This window comes from Eptatretus burgeri, chromosome 15 (genome assembly GCF_056783735.1).
Source record: "Eptatretus burgeri isolate ZD-2024b chromosome 15, Ebu_testis_v1, whole genome shotgun sequence".
Taxonomy (NCBI): Eukaryota; Metazoa; Chordata; class Myxini; order Myxiniformes; family Myxinidae; genus Eptatretus; species Eptatretus burgeri.
In genome coordinates, this window is record NC_140975.1 from 5,197,149 (window position 1) to 5,203,399 (window position 6,251).

Consider the following 6,251-nt stretch of genomic DNA (forward strand, 5'->3'; position numbering starts at 1 on the left):
GCACAAAACTGCATGCAACGACACGAGTGCAGCATTTCCACCAGCCTTGAGAAGTTCGGCATGGATGCCACAGATCCCTGGAGCTTTGCCCCGTTTCAACTGGTTCACCGCAGCCCGTGTTTCCACAAGCGTAGGTGGACCACAGTTGATTCGAGGGTCAGCAACAGGGATTGTAACACCCTTGACGTCCAACTCGACAGTTGGGGGATCAGCCTGGTACAACCGCTCAAAGTAACCGGCCCAGCGGGCCTTCACTTCAGACTCCTCTGTCAAGAGCCTACCACTCTCTGCTCGAACTGTAGTGCTCCGAGGGATGGGCTTGGATGAACGTAATGCGCGAATTCCCCTGTAAGCGGGACGAGAATCACCTGTCCACAGGTGATGCTCTACCCCTCACAGATTCCTCGCACATAGGCCTCCTTGTCCACCCTCAGTGCACGTACAGTTTTACGCCTCAGCTCCCTGAACAGCTCAGCTCTGCCATTCAGCCTGGCCCTGCGACTCTGGTCAATGGTATCCAGTGTCCCTTGAGAGACAAAATTCTTCTTTGCCCTGCGGTGAGTTCCAAGGCATCCACCGGCAACATCAAGGACGGTGGTCTTGAAGGCGCTCCACAACTCTTCAGGACCCCCCAAAGCACCCAGACCCCCAAGTGTCCACTCAGCCTGTTCGCAAACTCCTCAGCTACTCTCTCATCCCTGAGCTTGGCAACATCCAGCCTCGGCTGGGATGGTACCATTCTCCAGGATTTAAGGTGCAGCTTTAGAGTTGCAACAACAAGCCTGTGGTCAGTATTGAGGAACTGAGCACTCCGGTAGACCCTGCAGTTCTGGATCATCCTCCAACGACCGTCAATGAGGACATGGTCAATCTCCTTTGCCACACCGCCAGCGTTGGAATACCAAGTCCAGCGATGAGCTTGTGGGCGCTGAAACCATGAACCAGCCACCCTAAGTCCATGACTTATTGCAAAGTCAAGGAACTTAGTGCTATTCTGGTTCATAGTTGCTGACCCATGGGGACCAACACACACCTCATAACCGTCCCTAGTTCCAGTCGATGCATTGAAATCCCCCAAGACTAGAAGTGTATCTCGTCTGGGGCACTAATCAAACACAGACTCGAGTGTGGTGTAGAATGCATCCTTCACGGTGAGATCACTCGCCTCAGTGGGAGCATAAACAGAGACCAGGGAAATGACACCTAAGGAGTGACGAATCCTTAATCTCATAATACGCTCGTTGACCGGTGTTACCTCAATTATCATTGGGGTCAGCTTATTGGACACAGCTACAGCAACTCCTTGGGTATGGTAACCATCAGAGCGACCTGACCAATAGTAGGTGTAACCACCCGCCATTATCTCGCCGCAATCCGGTCTCCGAACCTCAGAGAGAGCTGCAATCCCGATGTCCAAACGCTTGAGCTCAGATGATAACAGAGACAGGTGATCATCCTCTCTTAGGGATAGGACATTCCAGGCACCCACCCGAAGGGACCGCCTCAGGTTAACCCAAGGAGACCGCCGTCTGGTGGACGACACCTCAGCACCACTCCGACACACTCTCCCGCAATCTGACCCAGGGATGTTACCCCGTGGTTTCCCTCCTATCAAAGATTGGGGGTCCCGAAGGCTTTGCCCCAATCCCGTCATCCGGTGAGCTGCCCTGCGAAGGGAAGCTACACAGGAGGTACTCCCACGGAGTGGGTTTTCAGATTTTTTTGCGTTTTTGCGTTTTGCGGAATGAAGGGTTTTACGGTGGCCGGAGTGCAAATCCTGCCACCAACCTCCTAATAAGAAGTGGCCCAACTGCAGGAGGACGTCCGCAGACACAGTTGGGCACTAGATATGGATGGCCGTTGGCTCACAAGGAGCTCCTCCGCCCTTTGACAGGTTTTGTTTTTAATCCTGCTGGGTGTCCATATCCAAACACCCAGTAAAGTCAAAGCAGTAAGCTTTGACTTTAAAAAAGTGCAAATTCATTAGAATGCATCTTTATGTACCCTGCCTCAGGCAAGAAATTAAGAACACCAGAAACAAAATAAAAATTATTATTACTCGTGTTCACAAACCTTTCTGGTGGTAATAATTTTGGGTTGTTGGAGAGCGCAAGCTCGCTCTGCATGCTTGCTAAAATAGCCGCCGAGGACGTCCATTGGATACTTCATTGTTTCGCATGAGTGGGCTATCTTGCTCCGCTTTACGATCTTTGGTTCAAACTACCCTCTCATACGGATCAAGGTCCACTCGCACACGGGGTATGTTCTGCATTTCTCAAAATTGGCCGAGATGGAAAAATGCTGACTAATGTTCTCTGGCAGAATTTAGCTTCAAAGTGGAAGCATATTTTGGCCCATAATGGAAGTTTGACTTCTTTGGCATTTCAGGTGTAGATCTGTTCAAAGTACCCTCCGTCATGTTAGAGCCAAATGTTGAAAAACCTGTTCAAGGTGCCCCGCTTTCCTTTACCATTGAAACGTACCTTTAACGACAACAGAACGCCTTGTTTAGGCTTCGTGGCTGAGGTGGCTGTCTTGGGATCTCAGGTTCCTGAAATCGAGCCTGTTGGCCACTGAATTAACACGAGGCGGGGTTGATTCAGCCTGCCATCCTTTACGAAGTCGGCAAAATGAGTTCCAATGCACTGGTATAGGAGCACAGCATCAGAAGCAAGGCTATGCTCCAACAAAGTGACCGCGACCGAGCAGACAAACTGCCATATGCCAGACGAGGAAAACAATCATAGACCCCTGAAGCCCTTGTCAGACACTTTCCTGATCCCTTTGAACTCCTTACACCCTTAAAGCCCTTAGTTAGACCCTTTAGACTGCATGATTCACTCGACCTTCTGACCCCAAGAGGCCCCATGAGAACTTTACTCCCTTGCCCCCTGTTAGACCCTCAAAGACCACTTTAGACACACACCACACAACAATATATTCAGTATTCTTGCAATATACACACTATATTTCTCAGTAAATAATGGCCATCATTAGGTGGTGGAAATTGAAGATCCCATGGTGGCTTCCGTGAAAAGTTGGCGAGCCATCGCCAGCACCCTGAACAAATGATGAATTCCTGCCCGAGCCAACACAGGGCACTGCATCAGCGGCACAGCCGCACTCAATCAGTGATGCTGCCCCACAGCCTGATGATGCATACGGATGAAGAGGACGAAGTAACGTGCAAACTCCCACCACCTGGAGGGAGGGTATAGGACTCTGCTCGTCTAATATACCAGTATAAAGCTCTTTCTAACCACTGACTCACTGACTGATATTAAAGATCGGTTTCATCCGGGTAACACAGAAAGCTGAAATTTTGCAAGCCAATGGACATCGAAGCCAATACAACGGGAAAAATTACAGAACCGTCGGACAACATCCGCAAATGAAAATAAAAATGTTGTTATGGATTTCAGAATTCAGTCTGATGAATGCATCCACACATCCAGGTCCTCAGACTGTTATTTCCTTAAATGCATGTTCAGATTAGCCCCATCCCCATGTCTAATGGGATATTAAATGTGATGTGTTGAGAAGGGTAAAGGATAGATCCCCTCTCTTATGTGAAGCTTTTTTCTTTACGACAGACATGTTTCTTTCACAAGCTCTGAAGCCCGCCCCCATTCTTCCTCAGCAACAATCTTTTGTGAGCCCCGACACCCGCCTTTTTTGAGAGTGCACGGGTCGTCATGGTAACCGTGCGCCAGTGGGGCAGGGTGAGCTGGGGCGGACTGCACCCTCGGAGACAGCCCGGAGATATATAAACGAACGGGAGGTTCGTTCTGTGAGGAAAAAAGCAAAAGAGGAGAAAAGCAAAAGAGGGAAAAAGCAAAAGAAGAAAAAAGCGAAAGAGGAGAAAAGTGAAAGAGGAGAAAAGCGGGAGAGAGGAAAGCGAAAGAAAGCGGGGTGAAAAGAAAGCGGGGCAAAAGAAAGCCAGGGAGGGAGAAGAGAAAGAGAAGTAAGCTTGAGAAGCGAGCAAGAAGCTGGTGTCTGACCAGCGCCAACAACGAGACAATTCATCCTTCCCAGTGCTTGGGCAAGCAAGCGTGTGGTGCGCGTGTGGGTGTGAGCAGCACCGCCAACAAGTGAGGCACGGGTCGGTCACCAACAACATCAGGGTCTCAACCCGTGAGAGACGATCTCGGTGCCCTCCAGACTTCGACTGGCATTCACGGCTATTCCCAAGAGTGTGCACGGCAGGGCTGGGTGCTGGCGACGGACGTGACACGCACACATTTCAGGACGTTTTCACTTCACGGACGACTTTCTGGTGAGCGAGACGATTCTCCCCCCCCCCTCCTCCCCTCCCCCTGAATGATCTGCTGGGTACCCTTGTCTGTGTTTAGCTGTAAGTAAGTCAACCCCCGATAAACATCTGCACTTTATCTCTTTCCTGGCATTTTGATTGATTTTGCTTTGAAAATCGTTCTTTATTTTCCTCAGAAAATCAAAGGTTCTTTTTATTTATTTATTTTATTATTAATAAATTATTTGTCGATTTCCAACCTGTCCGTGTTTGTCCTTTCCTTCCATTGGTCTAGCATTGTCCAAACCGAGATAGACTGGGATGTAATTACCACAGATTTGACCAAAAATCATCTGCACGAACCAGTGGTTAAAACGCTCGGCCGCCCTAATTAAAATCTAATTGAGATAACAGTGGTGCTTTCCCGAGGGCGCGCTCCCCGCTCAGGTAACCTCGTGACCTCTAGTTAAACAGAATAATTAGACGGTGGACACTGGAACTCGTTGTTGACTGGGTGGCGTTCGTGGTTTTAAAACAACCCACTGCACCACGTTAATTATGAGCGGTGCCCCCAGGTCCGGCTCTACCGAGGACAACCAGGGATTAATCCCCCTGAATGACAAGCTGGTTTCCCCGTACCCGTGGCTGCAACAATATATTAAAATAAATAAATGAAATAAAATGCAACTGAGCGACCCGAGACAATGAGGAGGAGCGGATATTTTGTATACAGACTGACATCGAAGCCAGAACACTGGGAAAAATCACAGAACCGTCGGAAAGCATTTTCTCCAACGCAGTGCATGAGTGAAAATTGATATTTTAGGTAATTAAAACACCCCTTTTGAACATAATTAACGGGATTATTTAATGATATCCTTCATCAGGCGATCTTCAGCCACCTCGCTCCGTGTCTTACAGCGTTTCCTGGGTAATCTCACTGGGGTCTGAAGCCGCCATGTTGTTTGGCCTGCTCTACCATGCCTTGACTTGGAACAGGCTGCAACAATTTCTCAATAACAAAGTTTCTTTTCACTTTCCCCACTCATGTTATCGAATGCCTGTTCATCATAGCTATGAATCTCTGGGTATATTGCAGTACTTATAAAAGCCTGGAGATGCCAGCGTTCGCGGCTTAATTCATTTGCGCATATGAATAACTGAGAGAATCTCTTAAACTAAGCAGAATTACAAAATGTAAGCTCCAGATTTGAAAGTGTTAGCCGTTCCGACTCCTAAAAAAAGTGTTGATTTGTCCAATTCGGACATTGCATGGGCGTTTCCGGGAGCATAGATGTATCGACGGAAATTGATCATCGCTTGCCAAGCCAGGCGGTCTGTTGGAGTGCTTGCTTCAGTGCGAAAGCCACTTACCGAGCTGCACAGTACTGTTGGTGTCCAAATCGGGAAATGCAGTCGACAGTTACAACAAGGTAGAGGTACATTTACAGCACACACGGACGTGGTACATATGGGTAGATTTGGATCTGTATGGATTCAATTTAAAACCATAAAACGCGTTTACGTCACTGCGCTCACTCCTCTGACGCGGTGAATGAGCGAAACTACAATATAAGGTTACATCAAATATGTTCTCTTGTGATGATTGGAATGAGGTAAAGAGAACGTTAATTTAATGAAGGAAATTAACTTTATCCAAAGACATTAAATGTTTATTTAAAATGTGAGAAAAGAGAAACATGAAGTGATTAAAACCCGAAACTCTCCCCTGATGTTTTGATGCCGGTAAAGCTGAAGAGCGAGTCGGTGGAGAAAGCAAGTTAAGACTATACTTTCAGGGATCATTTCTATAGTTTGTGAGTCCAGAAACGTAACTGAAAGTGAACGGACACGTTAACCCTGATGAGGAGTAGAAATCTCGCTTCCTGAGCGCGAAGCCGACTCGAGGTTCTGCTTCGGCAGCTGCTTCTTGTCATTGATGACCGTTCCCTTCACCACTTGTTGGTGGGGTGGAGGGAAGTGAGATATTCTGAGGGGT

The 6,251-nt window shown here is 48.1% G+C and overlaps 1 non-coding gene across 1 annotated transcript; it reads left to right on the plus strand.

Moving 5' to 3' along the window:
* The first annotated feature begins 6,035 nt into the window (after window positions 1-6,035).
* LOC147011374 (small nucleolar RNA U3) lies at window positions 6,036-6,251 on the plus strand. The gene has a single exon (XR_015052079.1). It is a non-coding gene; the product is annotated as a small nucleolar RNA U3 (small nucleolar RNA).